This window comes from Schistocerca nitens, chromosome 9 (assembly GCF_023898315.1).
Source record: "Schistocerca nitens isolate TAMUIC-IGC-003100 chromosome 9, iqSchNite1.1, whole genome shotgun sequence".
NCBI classification, from domain to species: Eukaryota; Metazoa; Arthropoda; class Insecta; order Orthoptera; family Acrididae; genus Schistocerca; species Schistocerca nitens.
The window spans coordinates 151,240,065-151,259,971 of NC_064622.1; the positions used below are offsets into that span (position 1 = coordinate 151,240,065).

The window sequence follows — 19,907 nt, forward strand, 5'->3', positions numbered from 1 at the left end:
CGGGGACCAGCGCTCCTTCCTGCCCAGAAAGCCGTGCGTTAGACCGCACGGCCGTCTGGGCGGGCAACAGTATGGCTTCTCATATTTTCAGACAGAAAAGCAGTAGATACATTCGAAGCTTTTATGGTAATATTACCAAAAATACATTAGTAATACCTGCAATTCAAAAGCAATTAACCTTCTCATGTAACACACTGTTTATGCAATTTGAATCTTATATTTATGGAAGATAATCTTTGTAAAACAGTAAAAATATTATTCTACACTGGAATTTAAGACAAAATCGAGCTTTTCTCACCACTAGATTGTTGAAGTTTATGAAATTTTAATTGCAATGTATAAAATGTTGACAATTAACAATGTATGTACTCAATTTCCATTACAGTAAATTTATATAACACAAATGGTTGAATCTACAGTGAGCAGCGTTAGCTCAATGGTGGATCAGTTTTTGTGATATTAATTCTGTATATATTTTTGTCACATCATCAATGTTGTAATAAACAGTTAAAAGTCTAATTATGGCATGTTGTCTACATTATTTGAAATTAGTATGCCTTACAAATGCCCTGATATTGCTGATTGTTTTGGAGGCATAATTTACAGAAGAATTTGTGTATTTTTCATCAAGATAAGTTATACTACCCACACATTGAACTACAGATTTCAAGTATTTAAGTGTGCTCATAACAAGAATGGAACATTTCAAATTGATGAAAGATGAGTCTGGATATGCTGAAACATCAAGGCTGGCATTCTAATTATTTCTGTTTCACATCTGTATTTTTTATAAGTTGATGGGGGAGGAGGTGTGGAAGGAAATCAAGGACGACTGAATGTGAACACATGGATGGACCAAAAAATGACACAAACTGAATGACTGGAAATACCTGTATGGGATGTAATCGTCAGAGATGCCAAACATCAAGTACTCTATCATCACATTTTTATTGCTTAGTAGGGGTAACAGCTTCTAAGTCATATGGAATACTATTTTTTTGTTAGTATTGTCAATTTTGGAAAACCAAAACAAGGCAGTTAATCACAAACCAGTCTTAGACAATAATACGGAACAAAGTTGTAACAAGGTAACAGTAGCTGCTGATGTGAACATTATTTGCAGTTCATTCCATGTTTCAACCACAGGTTTCAACAATGGTTAGTTTTCAAAAACAGTACTTTTAAAAGGTGCACTTTTATCAAAAGAAACAGAAAATATGGTTTTCAATGTAGAAGGTTTGGCAGTAGTGAATGATGATTGTCAATAAACTGTTGCAGCTGTCACAAACAAAACTGAAAAATATTACCATTGTTGTCTATGTAAATGTAAACAAAAGTAGACAGAAGATGATGAAAATATTCTGAAATGTAGAAAATTTGTAGGAAAGGGAAAAATATTTAAGTAACGATGATGACAAATGTGCATATCAAACATTTAGTGAACAAAGACATGCTAGAATTTATAAATTTAACTCAAAGTGCTATCCTAAAATTTATTTCAAACCTATTTAGCATTGAATATATTCATCTGTCTAAAAGATTGAGATAATTAGTAACGTTGTCTTGGGAATGTCTTAAGTATTATGGGTTTGTGGAAAGACAAACTGAAAAGTAGTCATGTAGTGCACTATTAAGTTAAGGAAACATAACGTCAGAAGTGCTTTCTGTGCCACTTTTACATTTTTCAAAATGTGTGTACAATGTCATGTCAAAACAAGTGCTTTCAAACAAATTCATGTTAGAAGCAGAAGCATATGATGTCCAAAATTGCAATGATTTATAAGCACCACTGTTTTAGAGCACTCAGAGTAGTTCACACATTTTTGTATACTATGTGACTGGCAATCACAGTGACCCAACCTATTGTGGGAATTTCTCCAAAATTTTCGTTTTTTCTTTGCCACATTCATTTTCTGACTAACCTGTAAATCTTTCACATTATCTTCCGCTATCATGTTATTCTTCTTCATCAGATATGAGGTTTTTCAAGTATAGTTTCATCGCAGTACTAACGAATAATTTATCCATTGTGTTGTCTGAGAGTTAAAAAATGTTCTCTGAAATTAAATTCATGTCCATCGGTTTAAACTGAGAATTTTTGCAACAACATTACATTTAAGGTACTGTATACAGCCATGATGGAATAATCTATTTACATTTATGCTTGATTAGTGAAGAAATTCATGAAATGTATTCACAGTTGCAAATATGGACAACCAACAGCAGCATAATGAAATAATGACAATGAAAATTTGTGCCAGACCAGAGACTCGAACCAGGATTTCCCACTTATCACGAGTGGTCACCTTGTCATTAGGCTATGCCAGCATGCTTCACGGCGAGACCCAAACTTCCATATGTCTACAACGTGTTCTCATACATCTATTATTTACATTGTTGTAAAGGGGATATATTTTTAATTGAAAGTTGCTTGGCGAATGTCGACGGATAAATACAATATTGTAGTGCCTGTGCTCAGAAGTACAATGCAATGTTCCTTCAGATCTGCACACAAGTCCAAAGGAACAGGCACTGCTGGTAACAAGGACTGTTGGTAATTGGCCTTAATGATCTTTTACAGGAAACAGCAAAGTGAGCAATTCATCGATCACAGTTCATAGATTAAATAATGTACTCAACAGTACAAGTTACTCATTTTAGCAGAAAGCAGTGAAACATGAAGTGGCTTCTGCTTATGCTGCAACCATTTTGACACGTAACCTCAAGTGAAACGAAACATAAATCTAAAAACTGGTCATGTAGAAGGAAATTGCAAATAAAGTAGGTTATTGCTATGAAGGCTATGGAGGAGGTCCAAAAAAAATTTAGTGAATACACGTATACTGAGTACAGGAACTGTATCTAAAATTGGTTAAATGCCACACTTTTCAGTAAAGCCCACTATTGCACTTCAAAGTTTAAGTGCACAATCGTCTGTCACACAAATGGACATATAGTATATAGTGATTTGTGTTAAATGGTTGCCACCAAAACTCATATCATATCCGTGACACTATCTTCCCTTTTTTTTCTGGTAGTAAAAAAATGAGCTGTCCTCTTCTAAATTTTTTTCGGTGTTCTCTGTCAATCCTATCTGTTAAGGATTCCATACCACAAAGTAAAAATTCCAGAAGAGGATGAACAAGCATTATGCAGGCAGTCTCTTTACCCTCTCCCAGAGTCTCAATGCTACATGTTTATCTCTGAAAATCATTTTTAAAGTATGCTCCTCATAAGGTGGTAGAAGATCTTACTTTGTTTACTTCCAGTCTCTTGTAACTTAAGGAATAGTTTTTTGGAGTAAAACTAAAGTCACTCAAATAAACTTTTTACATTACATTAAAGGCCTATTCAAACCTTGTAACAAAGTTCTAAAAGGACTCATTGTAAGTCACTATTTACAATGATGTGTGAGCTTACAATACTCTCCACCCACATATACAAATGTTGTGTTGATGACAAGAGATAATATTGGAGAAAATACAAACTAATAGCAATTTCCATAGCTATAACACTGTTAATTGTGGCTCCCTCCATGTAGAGTGAGCAAAAACATCTTGTCCTCAAAGGTATGAGACTCACTTTGGTGTTTTTCTTTATAATGCATTGCCAATATACATAAAGAGGTAAGATATGGAAACAGGTTTGGAGAAAAAATCATTTCTCATTGAAAAATGTTTCTACAGGATAAGTGAATGTGTTATTTTAGACAAATTCTAAACCCACATTTGTTGTTGAGTACCTTTTAATCTGTTGACAGACATATCATCTATGCTGTATTAGTCTTTGCACAAAAATGCTTCTTTTCTTGTGTTTCAGATTAGTGCAATAAACCACCTCAAAGGAGGGATTGGTTGCAGGACTAGCTGGATGTAGTTTTGGCAGGTGTTTGTGTGTTGACGTGTTATACTTTTCAGCACTGTTATATAATGTGTTCATGTGATTTCTTTATTTCCAGAAGTTTATTATATTGAAGTTTCATGTTCTACTTATATAACTGATTATGCTCCTTGTGCAAGTTGTAATCTCCTTGCAGATTGTGGTTTTCCAATCATGTACAAAGTAAGTTGGCTAAGCCAGTAAGCCAATGATAATAGACTGGACTCTCATTCAGGAAGAGAAGGGTTTGTACCCCACCCAGCCATGCTGAATTAGATTTCCCCCAATCTTCATAAGTTCCTAAGGTGAATGATGGGATGGTTCCACTGATAAGTCCACAGTCAACTTCCTCTCCTAGCCTCACTAATCCTATCCTACTTTGTAAACACTTTATATATTATTTATGTAATGTGTCTGACATGTCCAATATTGTTGTGCTGAATGACCTAGGAATGACTGAATGAATGAATGAATAAATAAATAAAAACACATTTTCTTTTATTTGCATTTTCCAAGTGTACTGCTGATAAAATGCAGTCTTTGGTTTGCCCTCCCCACAACATTTTCTATGTGATCATCCCAAATTAAGTTGTTTATATTTGTTATCTCTAGGTATTCAGTTGGATCAACAATCTTTAAACCTGTGATTTACTTTTCAACTGAAATTCAATGGCCTCCTTTTAGTACTCATCAGTGGTCAGCACACTCAACACAATCAGGATGATGGTAGTTCAAGTCTGTGTACAGCCATCCAGATTTAGATTTTTTGTGATTTTCCTAAATCGCTCCATGCAAATGCTGGGATGGTTCTTTCAAAAGGGCATGGCCAATTCCTTCCCCTTCTTTGAAACAATCTGAGCTTGTGCTCTGTCTATAATGACCTCAATGTCAATGGGACATTAAATAGCATTCTTTTGGATGAAACAATAGTTTTCACTGTTTAGCATCGAAGGCTACTTTTTGCACATACAGATATCTAGTCTAAATTGTTTTTCAGTTGTTTTTACCTTCTGATGACTTTACTAGATGGTAAATGACAGCATCATCAGCAAACAACCTAACACGGCTGCTCATATTGTCTCCTAAATCATTTACACAAAGTAGGTACAGCAGAAGACCTATAACACTTACTTGGGAAATGGCTCATATCACTTCTGTTTTGTTCAATGACTTTCTATTAATTACTACAAACTGTAAAATTGGTGACAGGAAATCACAAATCCAGTTACACAACTGTGACACCACCCCATAGGCAAGCAATTTGAGTATGAGCCACTTGTGACAAATGGTGTCAAAAGTCTTTTGTAAATCTAGAAATATGGAATCAATCTGAGATCCTCTGTACATAGTATTTATTACTTCTTCTGAATCAACAGCCAGTCGTGTTTCACAAGAACGAAATTTTCTGAATCCATCTGACTTTGTCAATAGATCATTTTCTTCAAGGTAATTCGTAACATACTAATACAGTATCTGCTTTAAAATCCTATTGCAAATCTGTGTCAGTGATGTGAGTCTGCAATTCAGCAGATGCACCAGCCCATACGAAATCAACCAGTGGTCTGGTTCTTGACATCTCAGATTTTGATAATTTTATGTACATTTATAGTAATAGCTGTTTGTATGAAAAATACCAAATTAATTCTTTTAATCTTCCATTTCTGAGTTATTAACTATTAAAACTTCAAAAATCATGCTATTCTGGTTACATTTTAAAATCTTAAAATCACTGTATCTGAAAAACTATTTGACTTCAGGCCTAAAATTGGTGCTGCTTTATTCAGTTTCCCATAAGCTTTAAAAGGTGGGCTAATTGATGATATTCATAACAATGCTGAATTTTCCCAAACGAAATTATTGTTTAATTTGTAAAATTTCAAAATCAGAATTTTTCTTTTTCTTTTTAAGTGTATGTTACTCATACATTACTTGTTAATGTGTGTGCCAAATTATGATGGTGTTCCAGTGGGAACATATTAAAATAAATTTTATTTTACGGATTAAGTGCAGCATCTTGTGCATAGTCTGTAGGGCTTGGGACTTGTTGCTAAGATATAATACACTCCTGGAAATGGAAAAAAGAACACATTGACACCGGTGTGTCAGACCCACCATACTTGCTCCAGACACTGCGAGAGGGCTGTACAAGCAATGATCACACACACGGCACAGCGGACACACCAGGAACCGCGGTGTTGGCCGTCGAATGGCGCTAGCTGCGCAGCATTTGTGCACCGCCGCCGTCAGTGTCAGCCAGTTTGCCGTGGCATACGGAGCTCCATCGCAGTCTTTAACACTGGTAGCATGCCACGACAGCGTGGACGTGAACCGTATGTGCAGTTGACGGACTTTGAGCGAGGGCGTATAGTGGGCATGCGGGAGGCCGGGTGGACGTACCGCCGAATTGCTCAACACGTGGGGCGTGAGGTCTCCACAGTACATCGATGTTGTCGCCAGTGGTCGGCGGAAGGTGCACGTGCCCGTCGACCTGGGACCGGACCGCAGCGACGCACGGATGCACGCCAAGACCGTAGGATCCTACGCAGTGCCGTAGGGGACCGCACCGCCACTTCCCAGCAAATTAGGGACCCTGTTGCTCCTGGGGTATCGGCGAGGACCATTCGCAACCGTCTCCATGAAGCTGGGCTACGGTCCCGCACACCGTTAGGCCGTCTTCCACTCACGCCCCAACATCATGCAGCCCGCCTCCAGTGGTGTCGCGACAGGCGTGAATGGAGGGACGAATGGAGACGTGTCGTCTTCAGCGATGAGAGTCGCTTCTGCCTTGGTGCCAATGATGGTCGTATGCGTGTTTGGCGCCGTGCAGGTGAGCGCCACAATCAGGACTGCATACGACCGAGGCACACAGGGCCAACACCCGGCATCATGGTGTGGGGAGCGATCTCCTACACTGGCCGTACACCACTGGTGATCATCGAGGGGACACTGAATAGTGCACGGTACATCCAAACCGTCATCGAACCCATCGTTCTACCATTCCTAGACCGACAAGGGAACTTGCTGTTCCAACAGGACAATGCACGTCCGCATGTATCCCGTGCCACCCAACGTGCTCTAGAAGGTGTAAGTCAACTACCCTGGCCAGCAAGATCTCCGGATCTGTCCCCCATTGAGCATGTTTGGGACCGGATGAAGCGTCGTCTCACGCGGTCTGCACGTCCAGCACGAACGCTGGTCCAACTGAGGTGCCAGGTGGAAATGGCATGGCAAGCCGTTCCACAGGACTACATCCAGCATCTATACGATCGTCTCCATGGGAGAATAGCAGCCTGCATTGCTGCGAAAGGTGGATATACACTGTACTAGTGCCGACATTGTGCATGCTCTGTTGCCTGTGTCTATGTGCCTGTGGTTCTGTCAGTGTGATCATGTGATGTATCTGACCCCAGGAATGTGTCAATAAAGTTTCCCCTTCCTGGGACAATGAATTCATGGTGTTCTTATTTCAATTTCCAGGAGTGTACTTCAAAAAGCAAATAAGGCAATAAAATCACTGTTTTATTTAGTCCCAATCAATTTATTACATTTCTAGACTTATGAACCGAAATTCACATTTGACTTTCCCCTATTAACCGCGAATATATTTTAATATAATTAAGAGTCTGAAGTTGTGTATTGCACTATTCTTTCAAATTATATAACCCAACTCTCCCAAGCAAACATGTTGTAACTGATGTAACAACACATTCTTTTCCAATATAATCTGAGGCTTTTTGCATCTCATCTGAGAGTCTACTTTCTTCCAATGACAGTTGGCAGATCTAATTTACAAAGTAATAAGTTTTTTTATTACAGTCAATTTATCTAGCTTTTTACTTCTCCTTTTTCATCTCTGGATAGCACAGAAGGAATCTATCATATGTTGTCACACATGCAAGTAACAAGTCCTGTAAGGTGTTCAAAAGCATGCAGCATCTGGATCCACTTTAATTTTATGAACATTAAAATCCCTAAAAACGGAAACAATTTTTGCTTTACTTTTGCTTTGCCTGTGACTGCTATGGCTTTGTACAAACTTTTTGGCAAGCTACTCTTTTATGCTGCATGCTCACTATTTGTCACATAGAACTGACTGATTACATACATGCTTTACCCCAGTCAAACAATTAAAATGAAGTTAATACTTGATCATGTAGTGGTTCCATAAGTTATTAATAAAAATGTTAAGGAAACCACTTTATTATTTATGTGCATTTATTGAGCCACTGCTTTCATACTACATGAACATCCTCAAGTGACAAAGCAGCACAAATGTACCAGTGTCATGATTAAAATGTTTAATTTCTCAATGAAACTTTGAACTTTAGCTTTCGTAACTACAGCTGTTATGATGACATCACGACCACTAATCCCTGTCTCTAGACTGACATGTCGATACTGTCAGGCTATCTGAAGCTAAAGGGTCTAAAATATTCCCATTACATGTTGGCTGTTGAACTAGCTGCTCAAAGCTTTTCAGAAAACATGCTGAAAACTATTTCACAAGACTGACTGTAAGTACCACTCACAATGAAGTCATAAATGTCCTAGTCTACACTTGGGCTAACATAACAATGAAAACCATCAATTATTGACAGAATTATTTATCTGATGATATGAATATAATAGAGGGAAACATTCCACGTGGGAAAATATATCTAAAAACACAGATGATGTGACTTACCGAACGAAAGTGCTGGCAGGTCGATAGACACACAAACAAACACAAACATACACACGAAATTCAAGCTTTTACAATAAACTGTTGCCTCATCAGGAAAGAGGGAAGGAGAGGGAAATACAAAAGGATGTGGGTTTTAAGGGAGAGGGTAAGGAGTCATTCCAATCCCGGGAGTGGAAACACTTACCTTAGGGCGGAAAAAAGGACAGGTATACACTCGCGCGCGACAATTTAAATATAGTGCAGCAAAGAATTTAATAGTCACTTCTTTAAACAGTCATTTCACAAACGCTATGCAATATTTCAAATTCTATGAATATTAAGATCATTAATTACAACTGATTCAAGTATTGAAAATTATGTTGTCGAACTTCAATCTGCATGAAAATTACAGTTTTTATACTACTTCACTTTAGAACTATCAACATTTAAAGACACAGATAAAATGTGTGTGTTGTGTGTTTCATTTTAAGAACTCTGTAGAAAGAGATTCTCTCTCGTAAAGGGAGTTATATAGTTTAAGATTACTCAATATGATTGATGTAACTAGTCACAAAACTTTTTAGAAATTTAATAAACAAGAATTAACTACAGATATGTAAAATGAGGTGAGGAATACTCACGATTGTGATGGTTTGAGGATACTTCACTGGCAGCTCTAGAAATAGGACAACACATAAAGAACACTTTAGAATGCCATTTTAATTGCTTTTAAGTACATTGATGTTTTTATAACATAATAGTAAACAGGAAGTTATGAACCAGTTCCATTACAATTTTTCATGTAGCATTTCATTCAGTTAACTGAACAATGAAATGTACTTCTCCATGCATTGCATTAAAATTCTGTTGAACAGACTGATGGGTAAAATAAAGGACAATGGACTATTCATTAATAAATATTAATCTGCACTAAGGATAATTACAACACAATTGTGTGAACCTTCTAGCTAGCTTGTCTAAATATTCTAAGTTTTCCTGCTATGCCAAAATATGAGTCAAACCTCATACTTCCCACAGTCACCACTATCTTCATCAGGAGAAAATGACTGGCATGATTTCTGCTGTAGTGGTGGCTTTTTCAAACCTATAACACCTCATGATTGATTAGCATATGTCACCATTGCGTCATGCTGCCACAGAATGTGTCAGTGACCACTCTGGTTAAGGTCAATGCTGCTGTAGGAGTTTAAACAATTAAATGAATTTCCTTTTATCTTCTCAGCATTCAGAACCCCTCCCACGTGCTACTAAGATTATATCTGCAGTCCTGGTGAACATTATTCTTGAGCACTAAAATTTTTACTTCTTTCATGACAGAATCCCAATTACTGCTCACTCATGTATAAAATGATTAAAAATGGAGATACACTACAACCATGTCTTACTCCCTTCTAGGGTCCCAATTCCCTTCCACATCATTTCGCTCTTGAAAAAGTGGTCTAGCTGCTCTGTAAGTTGTAGATAACCTTTCAGTACCTAAATTTCATCCTCTCTTTCTTCGAAATTCCAATGAGTTTGTTACAATCAACACTGTTAAAAGCTTACTCCAAATCTATGAATGCTGTAAACATACCAGTAGTTTTACAATTCTTCCACATATCTTCTAATTAAGTCACCAAGTCGGTCTTGCCTTGCAATTTTCCTGCATTTCTCCAATGTTCAACCTGCTCTTCCCCAAAGTGGGTTCTATGAGTCTTTTCATTCTTCTGTAAATAATTTTTGTCAATATTTTGGAACCATGACTTCTAATTGGTGATGTCATTAAAAGGATAGACTGCTACGCACCATGAGTTGCAGATAGGCACAACAGGAAGACTGTTACACACTGAGCTTTCAGCCAAAGCCTCCTACAGAAAAGAAAACAACAACAACAACAACAACAACAACAACAACAACTACTACTACTACTACTACTACTACTACTACGATGACACAACAAAGCGATCAAGTGAAGTATCAGGAGGCTGTGGGGGAGAGACGGGAGGGGGAATGTGGAGTGGAAAAAGAGGAGCAGAGAAGGGGAATGTGGAGTGGAAAAAGAGAGGAGCAGAGAAGGGGAATGACCAGTGGATGTGTTGACAGAAAGTGGCACACAATCAGGGTGAGAGGATGTGAATAGGAAGGATGTGATGAGACACACAGGGTGAAAACTGTTGCGCAGAGGGTAACGGAACTGTAGATTACCATGGGTTGAGGCTGGGATGGTTTTGGGAGTAGAGAACATGTTGCAAGGATGGGAGCGGAGAATGTGTTGGAAGTATAGCACCCATCTACACAGTTCAGAAAAGCTGGTAGTGGAGGGGAAGACTCAGATGGCCCAGGTCGTAAAATCAAGCATGTTACATTCAGCTGCATGTTGTGCCATAGGGTGGTCCACTTTGCATCCTGGTGGGCAGCTGGTTGGTAGTCATACCAATGCAAAAAGCTGTGCAATGATTGCAGCAGAGCTGTATATGACATGGCTGCGTTCATAAATGACAGTCTCTGATGATATAGAATAAGCCTACGACGGGACTGGAATAGGAATAGGATATGATCCCTGTCGCAAGAGGTTGGGACTGGGGCTGGTGTAGTAATGGATATGGTGATGTGGAGATTGGGTGGGCGACCAACCACCACTTTAGGAGGGGCAGGAAGGATCTTTGACAGGATGTCACTCATTTCAGGCATCATGATAGATAATCAAAGCCCTGACGAAAGATGTGGTGCAGCTGATTTCGGTCTGGTGTGGCATTGTGTTATGAAGGGGGAGCTCTTTTGTGGCCAGTTCTTGGGGGCATTGTGAGGATTAGTGTTGTGTTGGGAAATGGCATGGGAAAATTGTTGCAGGCTAGGTCTGAGAGCTAACGCCTGTCTGTGATTGTGTTTGTGATACCTTCAGCATACTGGGCAAGGTAATTCACTTCAGATATGTCACCCGCATGTGACCAGGTTGTAAGGGAGATACTTTTTTTGTGGAAGAGATGGTAGCTGTCGAAATGCAAGTATTTTTTTGTGATTGGAGGGTTTAATGTGGACAGAGGTGTGGATGGAGCCAACACAGAGGAGGAAGTCAACATCCAGGAAGGTGGCACACTGGACTGAGGAGGACCACCAGGTGAAGTGGATGGGAGATGAGGAGTTGAGGCTATGAAGGAATGAAGATAGCGTATCTTTGAACTGAGTCCAAACATGAAGATATAATCAACGAATCTGATGCCAGTCAGGGGTTTGGAGTTTTGGGAGGCTAGGAAGATTTCCTCCTGATGGTCCAAAAACAGGTCAGCATAGGGAGCATGGAATGTGGGTGCCCATGGCTCTGCCGTGCATTTATTTATATACCTAATCCTTCGAAGGAGAAGTAGTGGTGTGTTAGGATGAATTAATAAGGTGTATAAGGAGTGAGGTAGAGGGTTTGGAGTACAAAGAATGTTGGGAGAGAGAGTGTTCAATAGTGGAAAGATCATGGGCATGAGGAATGTTGGTGTATAGGGAAGTGGCTTGAACAGTGACAAGTAGGGACCCAGGAGGTACAGGGGTGGGGATGGTGGAGACTTGGTGATGGGAACGGTTGGGATCTTTGACGTGGGAGGCTAGATTTTGGGCAATTACTTGGATGTGTTGGTCAATGAGGGACAAAATTCTTTCAGTAGGGGTACATTAACAAGTTACAATGGGTTGTCCAGGACAGTAGGGTTTGTGGATTTTGGGGAGCATGCAGAAGGTGGATTTGCAGGGTGTCATAGTGGTCAAGAGGAAAGTAATACAGAGGAGAGGTTCTGGGAAGGGCTAAGACTTTAGGCATGGATTGGAGGTTATTCTGGACTTCTGGGATGGGATCACTCTAGTAGAGCTTATAGGTGACAGAGTCAGAAGAAGGATGGTGAAGCCAGGTTTAACAAGTTCCTGGACGGTGACCAGAGAGTCGTTGGGTGGGAGGGGGGAGAAGGATCACGTTTGGGTGGTGGTATGAACTGGTAGAGGCAGAATTCAATATTGGAGTTACGTCGGCTTTGGATGGAGGCATTGGAAGAAGAAGAGTAGGGCTTTGACAACTCCAAAATGGTTAAATTTGGGTGTAGGGTTGAAGTTGAGGCATTTCGAAATGAGTGAATCTTCTGTGGGGCTGAGTGACGAGGGAGAATACTGTGGGTAGAATGAGATTAACAGGCCTTTACAGACAAGCACTATCCCCCAGACCTAGTCTGTAAACAGGTTTCCTGTGCCTTAGCCTCACACACTCCCAATTCTCCCACCACCTCCACGAATCAGCTCCAAAAGAATGCCCTTTTTGTTACCCAGTACTACACCAGATCGGAATAAGTGAACCATGTATTTTGTCAGGGTTTTGTCTATTATCATACTCTGAAATGAAGGACATCCCACTCAAGAACCTGCCCAACCCTCATAAAGTGGTGTTCCATCACCCACCCAACCTCCACACCATCTTACACCATCTCTATGCCAGTCCCAATCCTAACCGTTCGACACAGGGACCATAGCCCCGTGAAAGACCCAGCTGCATGACATTCCTAACCCATTAACCCAGCACTTACTATTACAGTCCTGTCACAGGCTTATCCTATCTTGTCAGAGGCCTTGCCATCTGTGAAAGCAGCCTTGTCATATACCAACTCTGCTGCAATCATTTCAAACCTTTATATTGGTATGACTACCAACCATATTTCCACCAGGATGAATGTCCACTGCCAAACTGTGGCCAAGAGCAAAGTGGGCCACAATATGCATCTGAGCATTAAATGCTCAATTTCAGTGGCTGCTTCACATCCTGGGGCATCTGTATCCTCCCTCCACCACCAGCTTTTCTGAACTGCACAGATGGGAGTTAACCTTCCAATACATTCTTCACTCCTGAAACCATCCCAGCCCCAACCCATGGTAATCTAATGTCCTCAAACCCTCTACCCAACAGTTTCCACCTCCTCTGTCCCATCACCTCCTTCCTGTTCACGTCCTCTCACCCTGATCGTGTGATAACTCTCTGCCAACACAGCCACCAGTCTTTTTCTCCTCTCCCCCCCCCCCTCCCCCCGCTGTCCACAGCCTCCAGACACTGCACCTAGCAGCCCTGTCATGTTACCATCTAGCCCCAGCACACTCAGCCAGGCAGTGCTGACTCCTGAGGGTATTTTGCCTATATACATGTCTTGAATAGTAGTTGATAAAGGGTTGTCATGGTTGGCTCTCCATAGATTGTCAATAATTCTGATGGAATGTCACCTTGTTTTGATGTGGGTATTTCAGTGCTTTATCAGATTTTTCCATGGTATCAAATATCCCATTTTATTTTCATCTATGCCCTCTTCCTTTTCCTGTAATATTGTTTTCAAGTATGTTTCCCTTCTCTACACCCTGTATAAATTCCTTCTACTTTCCAGCATTATTTTCTTTGGTTAGTACTGCCTTGCATCTGAGTTCTTAATATTCATAAAGGTACTTCTCTTTCTTTAATTTTACTACATGTGGCATCTATATTTCCCAGTCATGCATTGTTATAGCTTTGTATTTCTCCTCTAGCCATTCCTGCTTTGCCATTTTGCATTTTCAGTCAGTCTCATTTTTTAGATGTGCATATTTCTTTTAGCCTGATTTCTCATTTTGACAAATTTAATCTACTTTATTATCCAAGAATTTTTACTAGGTCTTGTCTTTTCGCACATTTGGTCCTCTGCTGCCTTCATGCCTTCACTGTTTGATCTCTGAAGGCAACGCATTCAACTTCTGCTGTACTCATTTCACCTGTTTCAATCAATTATTACCTAATGATCTTGAAAATTTCAGATTGTTTTGTTTTATCCAAGTCCCATCACTATTTTCCTACATTACTGCAATCTCTTCAAATTTAATCTGCAATTCATAATGAGTAAATAATTTTCAGAGTCTACATGTGCTCCTGGTAGATCATTAATATACAGCATGAGCAACAATGATTGCAATTATCCTGACGCATGCCTACAGTTATTTGTATTTTCGTCAGTTACAATCTAACCAACATAACATACTACACACTCTTTGTACAGCAATCACCAATCCAGTAACAAATTTTGTTTGATATCCCATATAATAATCCTTTTGTTAATGAACATTGCTATTGTGTTTATTCAAATGCTTTTTGGAAAGCAAGAAATACTGCATCTATCTGATAGTCTTGATCCAGGGTTTTTAGTATGTTATTACTCCAAGCTGCTTGGCATTGTGGACATCATTCTGTTCAAGATACATCATTATGTTTGAGTTCTGAAAATGTTCTAGGACTCTACAACAGATGCAAATCAGTAAGCTTTGTCATTAGTTTTGTGTCTTCTGTTACGTCCTGTTATGTACCTCAACTATGTTCCCAGTGAAGAGGGCCATAGGCCTGTGCAAGAGTAAGGTGCAACAATACACACAATGCTAGTCCCCAAGTCAGTGAAACATCTCCAAGTGTTTCCAGGCAAGGTTAACAATTATGCCTGGATAGGTGCGATCTGTGTTTATGTCCAATCACCAGTAACTTTTTCTTGATCAATGGGTCTATGGTGTATTATGGTTAGAATAAGAGCTAACTTAGCTGCAAATTTAATATAAAATCTGATAGGGTGGACTCCAAAGTAATGCCTCTGAATTTTTTATGTGAAAATTCTTGAAGTTTTTAAATAAAACAAACTTGATTAGTATTCTAAATATTTATTCTTCGTGTCTATATATTTATTTCTTAACACAATCGTCATGACTATGAACACATTGCTCCCAACAAGAGATCAGTTTGCTGATATGTCACAGTAGAATATTTGACTTTGTTGACAGAGCCACAATCTCATCTCTGCTTGCTCTGCTTCACTACTGAAGTGAAGTCCTCAAAGGTGTTGTTCATGTTTTGGAATCAGATTAAGATCACACGGGGCAATGTCGGGGTTGTCTGGAGGAACATCAATGACAATGAAACAAAGGTGTTATATTGTTGTAGATATCACAGTGCTTTTGTGTGAACTGGCATTGTCACGCTAAAAGTGAGGGTTCTCCATGTGCGGATGGATAGAAACTTTATTACAGCATGCTGTTTCTCACATCTTAGCATAGTTATGTTAACACAACAGCTCAGAACTCTCTAGCGGCAGAGGGTTGCAACTTCTGTCAGCAAAGCAGGAAAGTCGACCAAGTAATATGTATGACATATAGTACCTCAACCAATAGTGAGAAAAGAATAAAAAATTTGGAGGCATTACTTTCCAGCATGCCCTCATATTTGCTCTACAGGATGGAGTCAAAAACTGTAGAAGACAGGATTGGCTGATCTAATCACACTTGAGTACATGCAGCAATATATATGTTGTGCAACAGTACCTGAAGAACGTGTTACCAATAGAAGAATGATGCAGGTTGAGTACTGATAGTGATGTTTTTTTGAGGTCACTAGTGTGCCAACCATATTTTGAAGATCTTTGAAACAGGTCATTAGAGGCATCCCCTACACTGTAAACAACCCAGACAACATTTCAGTAATGAGACATAACAGTGAAGTACATTTACGTCATTAGCACCTAAATTTTGTAGTGTTCGCAAAGAAAGGCTTTAATTGTAATTTTTCAGAGCTTTCCTTTTTTTTCTAGTGTCCTGTTATGTACCTCGACTACGTTCCCAGTGAAGAGGGCCATAGGCCTGTGCAAGAGTAAGGTGCAACAATACAAACAATGCTAGTCCCCAAGTCAGTGAAACATCTCCAAGTGTTTCCAGGCAAGGTTAACAATTATGCCTGATTTACACAGTGGGGAGCTGCTGTCGTCGACTCACTGAATCACTTATGCTGACAGTGGGTTCCCTTGTTAGAAGGAATAAGAGGAGTAGCAAATGATTGGTTCCCATCAGCTCTGTCAAGTAGGGTACAAAGAGCAGAGAGAACACACATGTCAAAATAAGTCTAAACTTTTCACAAAATACTTATCTGAATATATTTTAAAAAACCATTTATATAGCAGTTCATCAGGGTAACAAATTAGGATCAATACTATTCCTGAGATACATCAATGGCTTTCCCAGTAGTGTTGGTCATGGTGAAAAATTCTCTTTGGTAATGACAGCAACATTACAGTCACTAAGAAAATGAGAACTCTTGCAGAGAAAACAAATGAAATCCTCAAAGAAGTTTACAGCTGGTCAGATTAGATTAGATTAGATTAATACTAGTTCCATGGATCATGAATACTATATTTCGTAATGATGTGGAACGAGTCAAACTTTCCAATACATGACATAATTAGGTTAATTTAACAACATACTTAAGTTAATATAACAACTTTATTTTATAAAGACGCACTGAACATAAAGAAAACTAATGTCATGAATTTCAGTCTCAAGAGTGATAATGACTCTTTAAATTAAATGTACATGACACCTTATAGGCTGTGTAGCAAATGCAAAATGCTCATACGAGTAATAACCAAAATTAGTACTCCAGTTCATTGTAAAGATCTGCTCAAAACCACTTGGGATTTTCTTGAACCAATGGTCTACAGCTGCCAACTGCTCGAAATAATGCACCGCAAACCACCAGCTGCACCTACATAACTTTATTCCTCTACTGGTTTTAGTTCAAGAAACTATCACCACTGGAGGGCTTCAGACACTGATATAACAGTCAAACAATGGAAACTTCAAAATGGAATAATGATAATCTTATGGAAAGGATAGGCTGCTACTCACCGTGTAGAGATGTTGAACCACAGACTGGCCCAGCGAGAAGACTACTAAACATGTGAGCTTTCGGCCAAAAGCCCTTCTTCTAACTTAGGAAACACACACACACACACACACACACACACACACACACACATTCGTGCAAGCAAAATTCACACACACATGACCACTGTCAGCTGTGCTTGATGGGAGAAGCAGTGTGGGTGGTGGGGGTAAGGAGAAGTCTGGTGTGGGGAGAGGAAGTGTAACAGGGTAGCAGTTGGGGAGGGTGTAGTGCTGCTTGAGGGAGCATGCATAGGGTGTTACGTGCAGTTGAGAGGCTTGATAGACTGGGGAGGGGGTTGGCAGAAAAGGAGAGAAGTAGAAGAGGGAGGGATGGGAGATTTCCAACCTGCAAAATTCAGAAAAGCTAGGGTTGGTAGCAAGGAACCAGCAAATTGTGTTAAATCTACAACCTTCTTTCTGGTCACAATGACCAAATGACAAACTATATCCTCACCCACAATTACTTTACCTTTGAAGACATTACCTACAAACAAATATGTTGTACAGCAATGGGTACCCACATGGCACCATCCTATGTCAACCTATTCATGGACCATCTACAGAAATACCTCAAAACCACCCAGAATCCCAAACCCTCACCTCGTTCAGATTCACTGGTGATGGTTGGTTGGTTGTTTGAGGAAGGAGACCAGACAGCGTCACTGGTGATGTCTTCATTATCTGGACAGAGGACGAACACACCATATCCACATTCTTCCAGAGTCTCAACACCATCCCTCCCATAAGCTTCACTTGGTCCTCCTCAAATCAAAAAGCCTCCTTCCTCAATACTGACCTCTATCTCAAGATCAGCTACTTTGGTATTTCCACCCATACCAAACCTGCCAACCATCAGCAGTAACTCCACTCGGATAGCTGTTACCCATTCCATACCAAGAAGTCCCTTCCATACAGCCTAATCACCCATGTCCATCACATTTGTAGTGGTGAGCAGTCCCTCCGCAAATATACCAAGTGTCTCACTAATGCCTTCAAAGACCCATTCACCCTTCCTATCTTGTACAGAAACAGATCTTCTGTGCCCTGTCTCTCCAGTCACCTACCATCTCCCACATTCCAACTGTCTGGCCACAAATATGCATCCCCCTCTTGACCCAGTACCACACAGGACTGGAGCAACTGAACCACATTCTCCGCCAGGTTTTTACTACCTCTCGTTGTGGCCTAAAATGAAGAATATCCTACCCACTATCCATCCCACCCTTCCCAGAGAGGAATTCTGCCACTTACTGAACCTACACACTATCCTAGTTCATCCATACTCCACTCTTGTTCCCAACCCGTAAACTCATATCTCATTTCCCTGGAACAGACCTAGATGCAAGACATGTCCCATACATCCTCTGACCACCAACTATTCCAGTCAGTCACAAGTATCACCTATCCTATCAAAGGCAGGGTTACCTGTGAAAACAGACATGTGACCTACAAACTAAACAAATCAATGTGATGTGTTCTACAAAAGCATGACAACCAACAAACTGTCTTTCTGCATGAATGGCCACCAAAAGACTGTGGCCAGGAAACAGCTGGACCACCAGTTGCTGAACATTCTTCCCAACACAACATGCTTCACTTCATAACTGCTTCACAGTCTGGGCCATCTGGATCCCTCCTTGCAATATATCCTATGTTCCCATAACCACACTGGCCACAACCTTCGCTAGTCTCTGTCCTTCACCCACCAATCCCCTTCACTGCTCCCACTTCAGCATCACACAGCCTTCAATTCCACCAACACACATGCTGGCACACTCTCACACACTAGTGTGCACATGCTCTCTCTCTCTCTCTCTCTCTCTCTCTCTCTCTCTCTCTCTCTCTCTCTCTCTCACACACACACACACACACACACACACACACACACATTCTACTTCCCTCCATTGCAAGTACCTTATAGCTGTATACTGTTGTTCCAAGCAACTTATAGCCACGTTGCCAAACCAGGCATTAAAAGCAACACTGTCATATCAATATTTGAAGCCCTCCAGTGATGATAATTTTGTGGAATTGAAACTGTTACAGAAATAAACTTGCACTGGTACAGTTGGTGGTTTGCAATGCATTTTCTAAAGCTTGTGTTTTTCCTGCACCGTGAGAGTAAATTTATCAGTCAGTTGTACACATCAAAAATAATGCTGATAATTATTGCACAAACAGCTCTGGCCATGACCACTGAACAAGATCTAGCCTGAACATACTTTTACCAAGAAAGAATACACATAAAACTCAAAACAGAAATTAAACTGTACAAAAAATGGCAAAAGAGATTACCAAAGCAAACTGATTTAAAAGGCAGTTAGAAAGTACCTGTTAAACAACACAATCTATACACTGAACTATTACTTAGATAACACAAGCGTAGGGATTTGGTATAAAATATAACGCAATAAAGTAACAATAATAATGATGTGATTCTTGAGTTTCTCCCGGCGTATTTGATAATCAAAATATCCACGGGTGTACTGCCGGTCTACAGTGTCCAACGGGCACAATATTTCGGCGATCATACATGTCGCCATCATCAGGTGAACTGACGGACTGAGCTCCTGTGAACGTGCCGGCACGGAGATCCGTACACTATGGCTGCTCAGGTGGAACTGGG

The 19,907-nt window shown here is 40.0% G+C and overlaps 1 protein-coding gene across 1 annotated transcript in view; it reads right to left on the reverse strand.

Moving 5' to 3' along the window:
* The window catches only part of LOC126203915 (histone-lysine N-methyltransferase PRDM9-like), a 302,991-nt gene that overhangs the window by 248,838 nt on the left and 34,246 nt on the right, over window positions 1–19,907 (reverse strand). Inside the window, exon 2 of the mRNA XM_049938306.1 lies at window positions 9,184–9,218. The gene's annotated coding sequence lies outside the window, so the exon portion shown is untranslated. The remainder of the gene's footprint in view (window positions 1–9,183; window positions 9,219–19,907) is intronic.